Below are 19,971 nucleotides of genomic sequence, written 5' to 3'. Positions count from 1 at the left end.
CCGGACGAAGGCGGTGCTCCACAGAAAGAGTGTGAAGTTTGGCATGTTACAGCCGGCGCGTCTGTGGGTCAATCCTACAAGGACCATCACTTTTACTTTGAGTCCCCGGAGGAGGCGTGGGCCTTTGTACAGGCCGAGAAGTTGGAGAAGTTAACTGAGGGTCGGGGGCGGGGATTTGTATGTAACTGTGTTAATTTTTGGTGGGGGGGTTCTCTGTTTTATGCTGGTTGTGTGTTGTTTCTAGGGTGGGTGGGGCACTGTCTTTTTGCATGGGTTCGGTGAAGTCGGGGGGTAGACTTGGAGTGTGGGGAGCTGGTGGTGGGGGCCGACAATGGGAGCTACCCTAGAGGAGGTGGGGTCGGGCAGGGGGAAAGCGCGGGCTTTTCTTTGTTTCCCGCGCTGAGGGTGGATGGGGGCGGGGTCGGAGCTGAGAAGCACGGGCTTTTATCCCATGCGAGAGCGGGAGGGGGAAGAGGAGGATCTGCTGATGGGCATGGGGGGAGAGAAGTAGCCCCAAGTTGGGAGGGGTCGGCGGTGTGGCGGGAGTCGCCGGGGTCAGCAGAAGTTAGCTGGCTCACGGGAGTGCTATGGAGGGAGTAACACGGCTGGGAGGGGTCCAAGCCTTGGGGGGGGGATGTGGGGGGTACCGGGTTGCTGCTGAAATGGCCAGGAAGGAGCTGGAGTATGCAGGGGGGCCAGGGTGGGGGTTTGCCGCCGTGGGGAACGGGCCGAGTGGGGGGTGCTGGCCTGGGGCGGGCAGGGGATGGGTTATGGCTAGTCGGCAGGGATGGGGGGCAGGGAGCCCTCTGATCCGGCTGATAACTTGGAATGTGAGTGGGCTGAATGGGCCGGTCAAACGGGCCCGGGTGTTTACGCACCTGAAGGGGCTGAAGGAGGACGTGGCTGTGCTCCAGGAGACGCACCTGAAGGTGGCGGACCAGTTTAGACTGAGGAAGGGCTGGGTAGGCCAGGTGTTTCATTCGGGGCTGGATGCAAAAAATCGGGGGGTCGCGATCCTGGTGGGAAAAAGGGTGTCGTTTGAGGCGTCAAAGGTGGTGGCTGACAGTGGCAGGAGATATGTGATGGTGAGCGGCAAGCTGCAGGGGGAGCGGGTGGTGCTGGTGAATGTCTATGCCCCAAACTGGGATGATGCGGGTTTTATGCGGCGCATGTTGGGCCGCATTCCGGATCTGGAGACGGGGGGCCTGATATTGGGGGGGGACTTTAACACAGTGCTGGATCCCCCATTGGATCGATCCATGTCCAGGATGGGCAGGAGGCCCGCGGCGGCTAAGGTGTTGAGGGGGTTTATGGACCAGATGGGAGGGGTGGATCCATGGAGGTTCGCAAGGCCGAGGGCCAGGGAGTATTCATTTTTCTCCCATGTGCACAAAGCCTATTCCCGGATCAATTTTTTTGTTCTGAGCAGGGGGCTGATTTCGAGGGTGGAGGATGCCGAGTATTCGGCCATAGTCATTTCGGATCATGCCCCACACTGGGTAGACCTTGAGCTGGGGGAGGAGAGGGACCAGCGCCCGCTCTGGCGCCTGGAGGTGGGGCTGCTGGCGGATGAGAAGGTGGGCGGGCGGGTTCGGGGGTGTATCAAGAGGTACTTAGAGGCCAATGATAATGGGGAGGTCCGAGTGGGGACGGTTTGGGAGGCATTGAAGGCGGTGATTAGAGGGGAGTTGATTTCCATCCGAGCCCATAGGGAGAGGGGAGAGCAAAGAGAGAGGGAGAGGTTCGTGGGGGAGATGGTGAGGGTGGACAGGAGATATACGGAGGCTCCGGAGGAGGGATTGCTGGGGGAGCAGCGTGGTCTTCAGGCCAAGTTCGACTTACTGACCACCAGAAAGGCGGAAGCTCAGTGGAGGACGGCACAGGGAGCGGTGTATGAATATGGGGAGAAGGCGAGTAGGATGCCGGGGCATCATCTCCTTAAGCGGGACGCGGCCAGGGAGATTGGTGGAGTGAAGGATAGGGGAGGAAATGTGGTGCGAAGGGGGGTGGACATTAATGGGGTCTTCAGGGACTTTTATGGGGAATTGTACCGGTCTGAACCCCCTGTGGAGGGGGGGGTGAATGGGGCGCTTTTTGGACAGGCTGAGATTTCCGAAGGTGGAGGAGGGGCAGGTGGAGGGGCTGGGGGCGCCGATTGAGCTGGAGGAGCTGGTCACTGGGATAGGCAGCATGCAGTCGGGGAAGGCGCCGGGGCCGGATGGGTTTCCGGTCGAATTTTATAAAATGTACGCAGACCTGCTGGACACCCAGTTGGTTAGGACCTTTAACGAGGCAAGGGGGGGGGGGGGCTTTGCCCCCGACTATGTCATGGGCGCTGATTTCCTTGATCCTTAAGCGGGACAAGGACCCCCTGCAGTGTGGGTCATACAGGCCGATCTCGTTGTTAAATGTGGATGCCAAGCTGTTGGCGAAGATCTTGGCCACAAGGATAGAGGACTGTGTGCCGGGGGTCATTCATGAGGACCAGACAGGGTTTGTGAAGGGAAGGCAGCTGAATACCAATATACGTAGGCTTCTGAATGTTATAATGATGCTGGCGGTAGAAGGGGAGGCGGAGATAGTGGTAGCATTAGACGCGGAGAAGGCCTTTGATAGGGTTGAATGGGAGTACCTGTGGGAGGTGCTAGAAAGGTTTGGGTTCGGGGAGGGGTTTGGCAGTTGGGTGAGGCTGTTATATGAGGCCCCGATGGCGAGCGTAGCCACGAATAGGAGGAGATCGGAGTACTTTCGGTTGTACCGGGGGACGAGACAGGGGTGTCCCCTGTCCCCCTTGCTCTTTGCGTTGGCAATTGAGCCCCTGGCCATGGCGTTGAGGGAGTCGGGGAATTGGAGGGGTCTGGTGTGGGGTGGGGAGGAGCACCGAGTGTCACTTTACGCAGATGACTTGTTGCTATATGTGGCGGACCCAGTGGGGGGAATGCCGGAGGTGATGAAGATTCTTAGGGAATTTTGGGTCTTTTCAGGGTACAAACTCAACCTGGGTAAGAGTGAGTTTTTCGTCATGCATCCGGGGGATCAGGAGGAGGGGATTGGTAGGCTCCCACTGAAAAGGGCAGGGGGGAGCTTTAGGTACCTGGGAGTCCAGGTGGCCAGGAGCTGGGGGGCCCTACACAAACTTAACCTCACTAGGCTGGTGGAGCAAATGGAGGAGGAGTTTAAAAGATGGGACATGTTGCCGCTATCGCTGGCGGGCAGGGTGCAGTTAGTCAGGATGACGGTGCTCTCGAGGTTTTTGTTCCTGTTCCAGTGCCTCCCCATCCTTATCCCGAAAGCCTTTTTTAGGAGGATCAACAGGAGTATTATGGGATTTGTATGGGTGCATGGGACTCTCCAAGAGTGAGAAGGGTGTTTTGGAGCGGGGCAGGGATAGTGGGGGGGGGTGCTGCCACTGCCCAAGCTCTGTGGGTACTATTGGGCTGCCAACGCAGCGATGGTGCATAAGTGGGTAATGGACGGGGAAGGGGCAGCATGGAAGAGGATGGAGATGGCGCCCTGTGTGGACACGAGCCTGGAGGCGCTGGTAACGGCGCCATTGCCGCTCCCTCCAACCAGGTATACCACGAGCCCGGTGGTGGCGGCTACCCTCAAAATTTGGGGGCAATGGAGACGGCACAGGGGGGAGGTGGGGGCCTCGATGGGGTCCCCGATACAGGGGAACCACCAGTTTGTTCCAGGGAGAATCGATAGCGGGTTCCTGAGTTGGCACAGGGCGGGTGTTAGGAGGTTGAGGGACCTGTTTGTAGACGGGAAGTTTGCGAGCCTGGGTGAGTTAGAGGGGAAATACAGGCTCCCCCCAGGGAACATTTTTAGGTATATGAAGGTAAGGGCTTTTGCCAGGCGGCAGGTGGTTGGGTTCCCCTGTTGCCCCCATGTGGGGTCCAGGACAGGGTGCTCTCAGGGGTGTGGGTTGGAGGAGGAAGGATTTCGGACATGTACCAAGTGATGCAAGAGGAAGACGGTGGAGGAGCTGAAGGGTAAATGGGAAGAGGAGCTGGGTGAGGAGATTGAGGAGGGGACGTGGGCTGATGCCCTGGAAAGGGTGAACTCCTCCTCTTCTTGTGCGAGGCTTAGCCTCATACAGTTCAAGGTGCTACACAGGGCCCACATGACCGGGGCGAGGATGAGTAGGTTCTTTGGGGGCAAAGGTAGGTGTACTAGGTGCTCGGGGAAACCAGCAAACCACGCCCATATGTTCTGGGCATGCCCAGCACTGGGGAAATTTTGGAAGGGCGTAGCAAGGACGGTGTCGAGGGTGGTAGGCTCCAGGGTCAAGCCAGGCTGAGGACTCGCAATTTTTGGGGTTGCGGTGGAGCCGGGAGTGCAGGCGGCAAAAGAGGCCGGTTTTCTGGCCTTTGCGTCCCTAGTAGCCCGGCGTAGGATTTTGCTTCAGTGGAAGGATGTGAGGCCCCCAAGCGTGGAGGCCTGGATCATTGATATGGCGGGGTTCATCAAATTGGAGAGGGTGAAATGTGGCCTGAGGGGATCAGTGCAGGGGTTTTTTAGGCGGTGGCAGCCTTTCCTTGACTTCCTGGCAGAACGGTAGGAAAATAGTCCGGCAGCAGCAACCCGGGGCGGGGGGGGATTTGGTTTTAGGGGTTTTTGTGGGGTTTTTTTCTTTTTTGTTGTTAATACTGTTTTCTTGTTGATATTTTCTGTTTTTGATATTTTGTGAAAATCTCAATAAAAATTAGTTTTGCCAGTGGAGATAAAGTTTTAGTGTTGTTACCAGTGGTAGGTGAGCCTTTAAAAGCTAGGTTTTGTGGACCTTATCAGATTGAAAGGAAATTAAGTGAGGTGAATTATGTGGTAAAAACACCAGACAGAAGGAAGACTCACCGAGTGTGTCATGTGAATATGCCTACAGGGTACTTTGAAAGGGAAGGAGAGAAACAGGAGGTTTTAATAATCCTCAGCAACGTGACTCCCGTTCCAGAGGGCCGGAGAATCACGGAGGGCCGGAGATTAGGGTACCGGGCCCACTAAATAGATGCAAATGGATCATTAACATCTATTTGCATTAATTTACGTCCTCCCGTTGGTGCACAGGCCTGAACTTCAGACCCGCCACCAGTGGGGATCGGAGCATTGTGATCAGATTAGTACCCATCAACGCCTGGCGGCGATCCCAATATTTCAATTCTCCATCCCTTCGGGAAATGTGCTTCAGGTATCCAGGGATGGAGAACACATGTTCAACGCCAGAGGTCAGAATGAGAGGGAAAAGAAAGGCAGTTCAGGTCTTCCAATCACAAGACAACAGAGAAAAGGAAGAACTATGTATAAAAGGGCCAGCAGAAAGCTCAAAGCCAGAATACTGGATGCAAATATTGTGGAGGACACCACACAAAAGAAAAGGAAACATGTTCAGCGTGGGGAAAGCAGCGCTCTATCTGCAAGAAGCTAAATCACTTTGCACACAAATATTGTGCTGGAAAGTAGTCAAGCAGGCCTATCAAGGTGGTTTCTGGAGAGATGCCCGATGACGATCCCAACTAATACTCTGCACCCGAGAACGGTTGGCACCATCAAGTTTCAAGGTGAAAAATTGGTTTGCGGCTGTTGGAATAATGACTGCAGCAGGAGAGCATCAAGTTAATATGCAGTGTCAGATACACACTGGTGCTGCCTGCTACATGCAACACCATGAGCTTTGCAGACCTGGGTGAAATTGCTTAAGATGGTAACCCAAAATGAAACCATCAAGGATAAAGTTGAGACTACATGATAGAACAATGCTCACTCCAAAAGCATAAAGCAAGCTGAGGCACAAATCAATGAGAAGAAGGAAGCTTTATGTAATGTTCTTGTTGGATGGCCTGATTTATATTACAAGAACACTTGTAGCTAAAGTTATAAACAATTTATTAACATTCACTGTGGGTCAAATATATACAAAACAGATGAATAACAGTATTAACATGCACAAGCAACCTCTCTCCCAGCTCCCTAGTCAGTCTGAGATCACCTGACTCTAACATTCACTTATATACTAATGAGACTCCTCGTGGTCAGTCGGTGAATTACATCCAAATCTACAAATTGAATCGATCAGGTTTCCTTCTGACTCTTGACCTTGTTGCTCAGAACTTGCAAATTCAATATTCTCCCATGATATTCCCAAGCTCAGGAACTACTGAACTGTCTGACACTGTAACTGACAGTGATTCTAATGTAGATTCGTCATCCATCACGTTTTTGTGAAAGTCTTCTCTGGTTTTCAAGAGCGCGCAACAATTTCTTCTTAAACCAACCCTTCCTCTGTCTGCAGATAGAACATACAGTGCAGAAGAAGGCCATTTGGCCCATCGAGTCTGCACCGACCCACTTAAGCCCTCACTTCCACCCTATCCCCGTAACCCAATAACCCCTCCTAACCTTTTTGGTTACTAAGGGCAATTTATCATGGCCAATCCAGCTAACCTGCACATCTTGGGACTGTGGGAGGAAACCGGAGCACCCGGAGGAAACCCACGCAGACACGGGGAGAACGTGCAGACTCCGTACAGACAGTGACCCAGCGGGGAATTGAACCTGGGACCCTGGCGCTGTGAAACCACTGTGCTGTCCACTTGTGCTACCATTGTAGGAACGAGGTGCTACATCTGAATCTTCTACTCTCACAATGTCATCTCTACTCAGAGGTGGTAAAGTTCTAGACACTCTACCATAGAACTGCTTTTGTTTTGCTTTAATGTTTTGTATTTCCTGCAGTACCACTGCATTCTCCTCCTTCTATTCCAAGTGTGGAAGTGTTGTACGCAACCTTCCATTCATAAGTAACTCTGCTAGCGACCTACTATGTGACAATGGTGATGCTCTGTAACTCAATAGTGCGAGATGTGGATCAGATTGGCTGTCCATTGCCTTCTTCAGCAATTGCTTGACAATATGTACTCCTTTTTCAGCTTTACCATTGGCTTGTGGGGACAATGGACTTGACGTGACATGATGGAAATCATATGTGCCACTCTTTACAGCTAAAACAAGGACCGTTGTCACTCACGACGACTTGAGGAATTCCGTGTCTGGCAAAAATTGACTTGCTATGCAGTATTGCACTGCTGGTCGTTACGCTTGAGAGTAGAGCCATTTCGGGATAGTTTGAAAAATAGTCCATGATAATTAAATAATCTTTCCCTCGAAGGTTAAAGAGATCCATAGCTACTTTCTGCCATGGTGCTTTAGGTAAATCAGATATTTGCATACGTTCTCTTGTTTGCTTACAATGATGTGCCTGGCATGTGTCACTATAGGTTTTAACTTTGAACCTTAAATCAGTGATAAAATGATCTGTAGACTCTTCTGTCTTCTGCAAACATGATCTAAACATAACATGTTCAGAACTGTCATTCTTTCTGGGGTGCAATATTCATCAAATCTTCAAATTAATTTGTTAAAATTTTTACTATCTTCATTGTTTGAAAATTTAAATGTATTAAACACAGCATTGCTTTGGGCCTTGCCACTGTTAGGGGCATCACTACTTTATGCAAATGATTGATCTCCTAAATTTCCTGCAGTAAGAAACAGCTTAAATTGATGATTAAACATACGGCAGTTGCTATCACATTACCATGAAATCTGAGACTCATTGGTGGCTTCAATGACTCCATGTAGTTCATTTGTGCAGTTTGCAAAATCTTCAAATCTCTGTGGACCTCGTGGCAGGATTATTTTTTGTCAGTGTTTAATACAATCGCAACCTGGTACCATGTAACGTTCTTGTTGGATGGCCTGATTTATATTACAAGAACACTTGGAGCTAAAGTTAAAAATGATTTATTAACATTAACTATGGGTGAAATATATACAAAATAACAGATAAATAACAGCGTGAACTTGGACAAGCAACCTCTCTCCCAACTCCCGAGTCAGTCTGAGGTCACCTGACTCTAACATTCACTTATATAAGAATGAGACTCCTAATGGTCAGTCAGTGAATTACAACACACCCATGATATTACTACATGGACCAGACCTGTTGTTACTGCCAACCCAGGGCCCACACCCCCATAGTGCGGAACATCTGTATCATAGAGGGAGTTGCGTGCGGGGTTTGGCCGGGGAAGGTGTGAGGATGGGTTGTGGTATCGGTCAGAGGCGATCAGAGCGTCCCATGCACGATGGCCCTGGCACACACATTGTGTAGCTTCCTGTGCCTGCCTGGGCCCCATGTCCTGCCCATCCTCCACCTCCCCTGCATCCTCTTTGTAGGCGGAGGCCTGGCATTCATCCTCCTCCTCCAGAACGTTGCTCCTCTGCTGCGTAATGTTGTGGAGGATGCAGCAGGCCGCCACATTGTGGACCACCCTCAGCGCCATATTTGAGGGCCCCTCCAGAGTGGATCAGGCACCTGAAATTCATCTTCAGGATGCCGAAGCACGCTCGATCACACCCCTGGTTGCTACATGGGCATTGTTGCAGCGGGTCTCTCCGTCGGTCTTTGGCCTCTGGATAGGTATCATCAACCACAACCACAGTGGATAACCTCTGTCACTCAGGAGCCAACTCTCAGCTGGGGCAGGAGCATCTCGAGCATGTCAAGAATCATCGAGTGTGCCACGATGAATGCGTCCTGCACACTGCTCAGGTACCAGGCATAGACAAAGAACTATACAGCACTTCGGCCCTTCGGCCCTCCAAGCCTGTGCCAATCTCGGTGTCCTATCTAGACCAACTGCCTGTATCCTTCTGTATCCCGTCTGTTCATGTGCCGACCCAGATAAAGTATCTTCCTCAACCATCTCACTTGGCAGTGCATTCCAGGCCACCACCACCCTCTGTGTAAAAATCTTTCCCCGCATATCTCCACTGAATCTTCCCCCCCTCACCTTGAACTTGCACCCCCTTGTACTTGTTATTTCCGCCCTGATAAAAATCATCCAACTGTTCACTCTATCTTTACCCCTAATAATTTAATAAACTTCTATCAGGTCGTCCCCTCAGCCTCCGTCTCTCCAGGGAGAACAATCCCAGTTTATTCAATCTCTCCTCATAGCTAATACCCTCCATACATGGCAACCTGTATGATGTGCAGCTGATAGTCATGTATCAGCCGCATGCTCATTGAGTGGAACCCCTTTCTGTTTGTGTAGAGTGGCCTGTCACCTGCAGGTGCTCGTAGGGGGACATGTATCCTTCGATCAACCCCAGGACTCAGGTCATGTCGGCCATGGAGGCGGACCCCACTACCTGGGCAACCTGGCGGGCTCAGTCCACATTGAAATGGATTTATTGTGCCGACCGGGCATATAGGGCCTCTGTAACGGCATGGATGCACCTGTGCACCGAGCTCTGTGAGATTCTAGACAAGTCCCCACTCGCTGCCTGGAAGGGCTCCATGTGTTGAAGTTTGGGGTGAGCATCACCTTGATGGCCAGCAGGAGCGGGTGTTCTCCCCCATTCCCCCGCGGTGTCAGGTACACCATGATCCAGCAGATATGTCACACTGTCTCCCTGCTCAGCCGGATTCTTCGATGGCATGCCCGGTCCAGCAGGTCCTCGAATGACAGGCGATGCTGTTACACACGAAGCCTTGGCACCGCCTCCTCCTCGGCCTGTTGGGCACCTGGCTCTCCATCCTGGGCGGCTGCCTCCTGTTCCTCTGGGGCATGTTCGAGCATCTCCGGCTCGTAGAGCCACAGGACATCCCCCTGGGCTGCGGTGACTAGGAGAAAGGCCACCATTGCTGGTTGAATTCCAATATCCATTGTCTGCAGGGGGTGAAAGGCTGACATGTTAGCATGGTGCATACCCTAGTGCCCAACCAGGTCCAACGGACTACAGTGCCACCAGTTGGCATGCGGGCTCTACCCCTGCAGTCAATGTCGAGCCCCGATTCGGAGCCCCCATAGGGGTTACTATGGGCAATGCCCTCACGTGGTCTGTGTGATGCCCTGCCAGCAGGTGGCAGCCGGGGATGGGGGATTGGAGGTGAGGGCTGGAGTGTGGGGGTGGTGGGGTGGGGGGCACCTATATGGCCAGTGTCACTCCGCAGAACCAGGAGCCAAGGTGGGTGGTCAGTGGGGTGCGCAGCAAGATGGTTGTCTTGTAAGCCGCAGCAATGGCGATCCATGCTTGGACACCGTCCCAGTCCTGTGGGGGTCACCCCGGCCACTTGGCCTATTCCCCCATTAACCCCTTGGCAGCCCACAGTCGCGCCTCTCCGTGTCCTACATCCTCTCTCTCCCTCATCAGCCACGACACCGGTTTCATGATTTTTAAAAGCCCAAGTGAACCATGCCGTTGGGAACTCGGCCCATGGGAGGGGGAGAATCGCAGAGGCTCCGGAGAATGACATGCAAATGGTGTCTACTGTACGTGCATTCTGGAATTCATTGACGTCGCTGTTGAGACGACAGAGAATTGCAATTTTGTGTCAAATTGGAGCCCGCCACAATTTCCGCGTTAAAGCCGATTATCCGTCCAATCACGATTCCTGATTCCGGCATCTGCCACCGAAGAATCGAAGAATCCCGCCCCTGATATTTCAAAAGCTGGTCAGCAAAAATGGTGCACTCTGACTACTCCCAATGCAGATGAGATTGTATGCAGTAATGGCAACATTACTGAAGTCAATGACAACATTTCTACAGGAATAATGCTGCTGATATTCCCCCATTCGTGCACATTTCTGCTCTCCAAATTATAAAAAGGCAGAAGTATTGGAGAAGGCACAAAAAATATTAACAAGGATTATAACTGAACTGAAAGGTAATAACTATCAAGGAAGATTGAACAGACTGAGACTCCTGTTTTCTTATAAAAGTGAAGGCTGAGGAATAACCTGATAGAGATATTTAAGACAATGAAAGTTTGACAGAGTGGATGTAACAAAGATGTTGTGGGGATCTTGGATGTTTGGTAGGCTTCGCAAAGGGGTTCTGAGTCTTGTAGGGTTGAACATTAAGTGTTAATTGATAACACTTAACTATGAAAAAAAATATAGGGTGTATCCGAACTGTAAGCCAACCCTATGCTTGCTTCTACAAATACTGTTAAACTATGGGGGGGATTAAAATTGGAGGCCATAAATATAAACGGGTTGCCAACAAATCCAATGGGGAATTTAGGAGTAGCTTTTTTACCCAAAGAGCAGTAAGAATGGTAAACATCGCTCTCACCAGGTTTGTCCTAGGCTCAACCATCTTCAGCTGCTTCATCAATGACCTTCCCTCCATCGTAAGGATAGAAATGTGGATGTTTATTGACGATTGCACAATGTTCAGCACCATTTGCGACTCCTCAGATACTGAAGCAATCCATGCCAAAATGCAACATGACCTGGTCAACATTTAGGTTAGGTTTGGGCTGATAAGTGGCAGGTAATTTTCACACCACACAAGTGCCAGGCAATGACCATCTGAAACAAGATAGAGTTTAACTATCTCCCCTTGACATGCAATGGCATTACATCACTGAATTCCCAACCACTAACATCCTGGGTTACCATTAACCATAAGACATAGGAGCAGAATTAGGCCACTCGGCCAGTCTGCTCTGCCATTCAATCATGGCTGATATTTTCTCATCCCCATTCTCCTGCCTTCTCCGCATAACCCCTGATCCCCTTATTAATCAAGAACCTATCTATCTCTGTCTTAAAGACACTCAGTGATTCGGCCTCCACAGCCTTCTGCGGCAAAGAGTTCCACAGATTCACCACGCTCTGGCTGAAACAATTTCTCCTCATCTCTGTTTTAAAGGATCATCCCTTTAGTCTGAGATGGTGTCCTCTGGTTCTAGATTTTCCTACAAATGGAAACATCCTCTCCACATCGACTCTAACCAGGCCTCACAGTATCCTGTAAGTTTCAATAAGATCCCCCCTCATTCTTCTAAACTTCAACGAGTACAGACACAGAGTCCTCAACCGTTCCTCGTATGGCAAGTTCTTCATTCCAGGGATCATTCTTGTGAACCTCCTCTGGACCCTTTCCAAGGCCAGCACATCTTTTGTTAGATACGGGGCCCAAAACTGTTCACTATACTCCAAATGTGGTCTGACCAGAGCCTTATACAACCACAGAAGTACATCCCTGGTCTTGTATTCGAGCCCTCTTGAGATGAATGTTAACATTGTATTTGCCTTCTTAACTGCTGACTCAACCTGCACATTAACCTGAAGAGAATCGTGAACAAGGACTCACAAGTCCCTTTTTACTTCTGATTTCCTAAGCATTTCCCCATTTAGAAAATAGTCTATGCCTAGATTCCTCCTTCCAAAGTGCATAACCTCACACTTTTCCACATTGTATTTCATTTACCACTTCATTGCCCACTCTCCCAGCTTGTCCAAATCCTTCTGCAGCCCCCATTGCTTCCTCAATACTACCTGTCCCTCTGCAGATCTTTGTATCATCTGAAAACTTAGCAGCAGTGCCTTCAGTTCCTTCTGCCAAATCATGAATTTATATTGTGAAAAGTTGTGGTCCCAGCACAGACCCCTGAGGCACACCACTAGTCACTGGCTGCCACCCTGAAAAAGACCCCTTTATCCCCACTCTCTGCCTTCTGCCAGTCAGCCAATCCTCTATCCATGCCAGGATATTACCCTTAACACCATGGGCTCTTAACTTATTTAACAGTCTCCTATGCGACACCTTGTCAAAGGCCTTCTGGAAATCGGAATAAATCACGTCCACTGGTTCTCCTTTGTCTAACTTCCTTGTTACCTACTCAAAGAACTCTAACAGATTTGTCAGACACGACCTCCCTTTGACAAATCCGTGCTGACTCAGTCCTATTTTACCAGAAATTGAACTGGACCAGCCAGCAAAATAAATACTGTGGCTACAACAGTAAGTCAGATGTTGAGAGTTCTGAGGTGAGTAACTCACCTCTTGACTCTCCAAAGCCGGTCTCCCATTATCACAAATCACAAGTCAGGAGTGTGATGGAATACTCTGCACTTGCTTTAATGAGTGTGAGAATGTGAAGCAAGGGTTAATAGCTAGAACAAGCCAGAATTAATGGGACTCATTAGTGGAAAGTTACAAATAAGGGAGTTGTTATTGAATTCGTGAGCCGACTCATGACTGTAAGCCGAATAGCCTTGAGAAACAAGGACGATGGCTGGATGACGGAATATGAAATGTGGGAGCCATTGATACTGTAGCTAAACACCTGCTGTTTTTGCTAAAACTACTACATACTCAGGTGCCAATAGATAACCTCAAAGTCTGTAAAATCATGTATCGAAATGATGGCAATAACAAGTATTGGATCTATGGTAAAAACAAGCTATGCTTTGTAATGGGGGCAAGCTCAAGTGAATGCAAGGGACAGCCCTCTTAAAAAAACATATAAAGAAAGGATGTTTTGAGCAATATTTTGGTACTCTCAGAGGTGGTTCTTTAGAATACCTAAAGGGCTGCCCCGATCGCAATAAAGAATATTCTAAAGTACGAACGTGTTCGAGACTATTTCTTCCGGACTGAGAGACAAGAGAATTGGAGACACATTCACATTTGGTGGCAGCGGTGGGATTTCAAAGAGTCTCCGCTGGGACTGGCGGCATAAGTGACTGATCGAGTTCGGGAGCGAAGGAGGAATTGGGCCACCATTGTGAGTAAAACTTTTGCCACTTTGATATTCCCCTCTGCTGTACCGCCCGCGATTCGGCCCCGCTGTCAGCGCTCAGGGACGCTCCTACGAAATCCAGGTCAGTCCGGCGAACCCGTTTAAGGGAGGGAGTGTGACCCCTACAGTAATAGACACAGGCACAGTCAGGGACTAGTGCTTTAAGGGAGGGAGTGTGACCCCTACAGTAATAGTCACAGGCACCGTTAGGGGCTGGTGCTTTAAGGGAGGGTGTGTAGCCCCTACAGTTATAGCTACAGAAGAGGTTTCAGCGTCATCATGATCCTTGCTTTTGTCTAAAAGTGCCCCCGCGATAAGAGGCTTTAGAAGGGTGCGTGATCAACCCTAAGGTAATAATATAACAAGGACGTTATAACCTTGTAGTTAGATAGGCTTGCAGGCACGGATGAGCCTGCCTGAATTGGGCAACGGAGCAGGATAACTCCGTTTAAATTCATGATTGAATAAAGTGGTCCAGGACCATTTCACCAAATTAACAATAATTGCAAGGATCATTAACTGCCAATAGTGTTAGAGATGGGTAATACGTTAGATACAACCTCTGATAGTGGAAGCGAGCTTCAAACCTTGTGTGAACAATATCCGGAATATTCCAAGCAACTGAGACAATTGTCAGGAGAATTGCATAAAAATTTAGGAGAAGAAAAATGGCCACTGGGGGGAAAACTAATGCATTCAAATTGGGTATAAAATTGACAGAGAAAGGAATAGTTAAAACAGCCAAGGTCTTAAAAAAAAAAGGGAATGCGCATATGGGAAAAGATCCAAGTCATTAGGCTATCTGCCTTGAATCTGTATATTAATCCATGTGAGTTTAAGCTTAAGTGGGATACGGTGCTGTCAGGGACTGCGGAGTTCCCAGATCTTATCTCCCAGAATTCTGACATAATAAACTGCTTTGCTATTGATACTCAGGCCTTCGTGTGAATATTTTCACCCCTAACATTTAGTGTAAGTCTGGAAGGATTTGCCGAGCTGGACGCCGCTCGAGCCGGTGGACAAGGCGAGTAGTCAAACCTTTGAACGCCAAAAATTAGAATCACTCGGCAAGGCGGACAGACGGTGAGGTAACATCCAATAAATCTAGTATCAAGGCCAAATGAGTAAAAAAGTCAGTTTAAAATTTTTTTGGGGGTTTTTGAAGAGCAAAATACTCTGACAAAAAAAACAATGATCAAAGATGGGTGTGATTTCTGTGGAACAGAGAAAAATGGTGAGATACACAGAAGTAAAGATAAGACAAATAAAGTTAGAAGCACAAATGACATAAATTAAACCTTCACACCATTTGGAAGACAGGCTGGTTTAAAGGAATTGAGCTCTAACTCCTTTAAGCATGTCAATAAAGCGAGTAAACATAGCAGCAGTAGATTCTGAAAACTAGCAAAAGACATCACAAAACTGCCAACAATTACGGCTAACGACTGTCTCGGAATGTCTCAAGGAGAAAAAAAAAATCAAATTAAGTGAAGTCTAAAAGATCAGAAAGGGGCTAAAACACTCAATTAGTTTTGTTCAGGAATATCTGAAGATGACTAACCCCCCCTCCCAAAACGAAAAAATGGGAAGGAAAATCAATACAAGATTACGGTTAGAAATTTAACAATGGATACATGTCGAGTATAACTTCAGATCATTTCAAGCCGTCCAGATAAATTCGGCAGTAATTCAACTCATTTTAAAAGAAAAATAAACATCCAGTAATGTCTCTTTCCAAAAACCGGTTAAATAACGAACATTGAAAATTGAAAGAAAGGATGGATAATGTCTAAGGTCACGTAACAAATGGAGATGGCATCATGCCAAGTTCTCCACCACTTTCGATTCTGTACAAAAATTTAACTATTTCAGCAAGCAGGTCATCTGCACAAAGAAATATACATCTCTAAGAATAGCTAATGCCTCTAAAATTAATTAGTGGAAATTGACTTAAATGGAATGACACAGATAAAGTTTTCGAAGGAGAATGAAAAATTTTGTTCAGTATTTTAATTGAGCTCCATTTTAGAGAAAGAGTGAGAGGGTTAGAGACAGAGAGAGCCAGAGACAGAGAGAGGGACTGATAGAGACAGCGAAAGTTGAGAGAGTGAAAGAGAGCGAGTCAGTGAGAGACAGAGAAGGGGAGGGGTAGTTAGGTAAAGAGAAACAGCGACAAGAGTTCCAGAGACAGACAGAGAGAGAGAAAGAGAGAGTTTTAGGCATCTAAACTTTGTTCTGAACTATTCACTGTCTCTGTATTCAGACTTTGACTTCAGACCTTGACGTTTAAAAGTTTCGTTACGAGCTGTGATTATTTGAAAGCTTCAAATTGTCTACGCATTGTCTTTAAAGATTATAGTTTGAGTACAGTTAACAATTTTTTCTTTTCAAAGGCTATCATTGGCATTTCCAGGGTAATTGTGATACACAAGGAATTTTAATCAGGGTGCAAATTCACGTATGTAAGAATAAGAAAATATTAGTTTTATGGTGTTCAATGAAGGTTAGGACAGTTGAAATACATATGACAAATATGATCAAGCCGGTGTTTCATTAGTTCAGGGTTAAAACTTCCCTGACACAAATAATCATCAGTAGGGTGAAACTAACCTGTCTCACAACGCAGATGTTTTAATTATGAGATTGCAGAATTACTTATAAACAGATGGGTAAATGAAATATGTCCATGATCATGCTCGTCTGATACAGCGCAAAATTGGTTCACTCAGAGTTTCAATAACATATTGTGTTTGCTGAAAGACTTGATAACAGGAATTTGGCAGCACTCCAACTTTTACTCCCAGTCCATTTGAGTGAAAAAATATAAAAAAATGTTTAGAGATGCGTACGGCATCATTCCAATTTATCCACCCACTATACGCCCCTTTTTGTCTCTGCAAGACAATTAACCCTTTCAACAAGCTTTTGTGTGTAATCCAGAAGATGTCTTGACACTCCCATGCTGGTTTGCCTGTGAGCTTTTAATTCCCTTTTAATTCTGATAAAGTAATGAACAGTCCACACGGCTGAAGATGCATTTTAATTGGAATTTACAAATCTTAAGTTTTGAATTTTCAGATTTTTTCAGATTAATTAAGCCACTCTGTCCCATGCAGAATGGATCTTTGAGCAAGAACACCCTGGACGATTGCGTGTCACTTGTAAAGGACGATTCATCTGTCAGGGAGGACCTATCGGATGCCCCTCTTAACAACCCAGACCTGACCATGTTCACAGATGGAAGTGCTTCCATCGGTGAAAGGAGGAAGCGGTTATCAGGATATGCTATAATCAACCAGGGTGGGGAGACAGTAGAATCAGCAGCATTTGAAACTCCATTCTCGGCCCAGCAAGCAGAATTGTTCGCACTAATACGCGCATGTGCACTAGGAGCAGGCAAAAAGTAAATATTTATACAGACTCCAGATATGCCTTTGGAGTCGTACATGAGTTTGGACAATTATGGAAGAACAGAGGGTTCTTAACATCCGCTGGCACCCCAATTTCCCATCAGCAGCTAGTAACCCAGTTACTCCAAACTCTTATGCTCCCAGAAACGGTAGCAGTGATAAAGTATACTGCCCATACGAAAGGAAAAATTCCAGTAGATGAAGGAAATAGGCAGGCAGACCACCAAGCAAAAGAAGCCTCCCATTCAAAGGAAATGGTGGTGCCTAAAATGATGAGCCAGACTAAAAGCTCAAAGAGCAAGTCTCCCTCTGAAAAACCTATGCTGACCATTACTGACGTAATCCAGCTACAGGAGGACGCTCCTGCTAGCGATAAAAAGTTATGGGAAGAATTGGGATGTACATATGATAAATAAAATAAGCTGTGGGTCACCCCAGCAGGGTAGACATGTATGCCCGATGCTTTGGCAGCCTGGGTGACCGAATGTGTACACTTTGCAACTCACTGTGGTGCTCGCGCTACAGGTGATATATTGTTAAAAACCTGGTGGCATCCCAGACTGCAGGAGATAGCCCAACGAATTAGAAGTTGCTGCTTGATATGTCAGCAGTATAACCCTGGGAAGGCTGTCCCCTGTGAGCAGGGTAAAACACCATTACCCGAGGGTCCCTTTGAGACCCTGCAACTGGACTACATTGAGTTGGAAAGATGCCAGTGTTATAAGCATGTATTAGTAATTGTTGATGTGTTTAGTAAATGGATAGAGGCCTATCCTACTGTAGATAATAAGGCTTCAACTGTAGTAAAGTTCTTACGCGTGAAATTGTACCAAGATTTGGGAATTCCTATCTTTAAGCTCTGATAATGGACCTCACTTTGTGGACAGATTAATAAAGAATTCTGCACTCAACTGGGAATTAAACAGCAGTTACACTGCGCCTACAGACCCCAGGCAGCAGGGATAGTGGAAAGAGCTAACCAGACTCTGAAAACCAAACTTGCTAAGCTACAAGCAGAGACCGGAGCCACCTGGCTCAAACTATTACCTATTGCACTCTTTCAAATAAGAGCCACCCCAGCAGGAAAGACTCGATTAAGCCCCGCTGAAATCTTGTACCGAAGACCCCTTCGCACCCCCTGGGACTGTCATACATCCCGAGACATTCAGTTCCACCATATGACTACAGAAATGGCTAATTATATAATAGCCCTCACTAAAGTCTTAAAGAGTCTCCACTTGCGAATACATGCCACGCAAGAGGAAGTGCCACCCTTAGCTAGCTCCGATATTGTACAACCAGGAGATCATGTGATGATCCGCAATTGGACACGGAAGGGGTTGGAACCACGTTGGGAGGGACCGTTCCAAGTTCTCCTAACCACCCCCACAGCAGTTAAAGTTGAAGGACGTAATGCATGGATCCACATGCACCATTGTAAACTAATAAAGTTTGCATGATCACTAACTCTCGTTTTAAAGTTCTAGGTACATGTGGCTGATCGTTCGACTACAGGATGAGGCTGCCTTTTGTACTCGCGATCCTCGCCAGCACACTACTGTGTGCGACCACTCGAGACCGGCGATGTAGTCCCGGCGGAAGGACACCTTTAGCTGTGCCAACAGCACCACAGATGAGACCTTGTGGACGGCGACCCCGGTAGATACCTGCACCACCATCATTCATCAAGACGAGCAGAAGCCTCGGTTCCTGACTACCCGCGGATCCCTGACCTGCGATCGCTACGCTTGCCGGTGGGACTACCGGTGTACGAGGAAAGGCAAGCCACGAGTTCCTGACTGTAAGACTATCCATACTCACCCGCCTACCAGGCGGAAGCGCGCAACGCACCATGTGACTGCGAATTCATTCCTGTTTATGTCTTATACTTATGCAAAGAAATTGAATGTCTCCTCTTGTTGGGTATGTATGCATGTTCCCAGCCATGCCCATGGGAGAATTCCCTTGGTCCCTCTTTCCTATTTGATCAAGGAGGTCGCAGAATGGGCTCTGCGACGTAATCGCACCGATCCTGATAATGATACCGCGGAAGGACTCAGTGAGCTCAACGTAGAGTTAGTAGCTGTTCGGACGGTTACCTCACAGAACCGCATGGCTCTAGACTACCTGCTTGCCAGCGAGGGAGGTACGTGTGCTGTAGTGGGTTCTGAGTGCTGTACTTATATCCCTGATAGCTCGGAGAACATTACTCACCTAGTGGACCACATTAGGGATGGGATAAAGAGACTCCGCCAGTGCTCCTCGGACGACTGGTGGGGAGGGCTGTGGTCTAGTTCCTGGACCACCTATCTGTTTCATGGATTTATTATCTTTATCGTTATTTGCCTTTTGCTATGTATTATTGTAACCTGTGTTAAATGCTTTTGGAATCGTTTAGGCACCTCTGTGATGCCACAGATGCTGCAGCGGCTTTCCCAGTTAGACAAGCAGGACTTAGTAGATGCCGGAAATGTGTATGAGGACATTCAACCAAAGGATGATTTCCCAGAGGAATTCCTCAGACTCTCAAGGATAAGTCCCTGAGGGCTGTGTGATCGTGGAATGATCAAAGGGGGGAAAGAGAATGTGAAGCAAGGGTTAATAGCTAGAACAAGCCAGAATTAATGGGACACATTAGTGGAAAGTTACAAATAAGGGAGTTGTTATTGAATTCGTGAGCCGACTCATGACTGTAAGCCGAATAGCCTTGAGAAACAAGGAAGATGGCTGGATGACGGAATATGAAATGTGGGAGCCATTGATACTGTGGCTAAACACCTGCTGTTTTTGCTAAAACTACTACATACTCAGGTGCCAATAGATAACCTCAAAGTCTGTAAAATCATGTATCGAAATTATGGCAATAACAAGTTAATCATGTATTGGATCTATGGTAAAAACAAGCTATGCTTTGTAATGGGGGCAAGCTCAAGTGAATGCAAGGGACAGCCCTCTTAAA

The 19,971-nt window shown here is 48.0% G+C and overlaps 1 protein-coding gene across 3 annotated transcripts in view; it reads left to right on the top strand.

The window, feature by feature from the left end:
- mchr2 (melanin concentrating hormone receptor 2) overlaps nucleotides 1-19,971 on the top strand; it is a 126,151-nt gene that overhangs the window by 41,240 nt on the left and 64,940 nt on the right. Inside the window, exon 2 of one of the 3 annotated variants that reach the window (XM_038799519.1) lies at nucleotides 18,494-18,813. The exons of 1 other annotated variant lie outside the window; for it this stretch is intronic. The gene's annotated coding sequence lies outside the window, so the exon portion shown is untranslated. Of the gene's footprint in view, nucleotides 1-18,493; nucleotides 19,159-19,971 lie in introns of all 3 variants that reach the window. One more of the 3 variants, XM_038799517.1, reaches the window with a different exon arrangement.

Source organism: Scyliorhinus canicula, chromosome 6 (assembly GCF_902713615.1).
Source record: "Scyliorhinus canicula chromosome 6, sScyCan1.1, whole genome shotgun sequence".
NCBI classification, from domain to species: Eukaryota; Metazoa; Chordata; class Chondrichthyes; order Carcharhiniformes; family Scyliorhinidae; genus Scyliorhinus; species Scyliorhinus canicula.
Note: the sequence above shows the minus strand (reverse complement) of the source record. Positions and strands in the feature narration are given on the sequence as shown.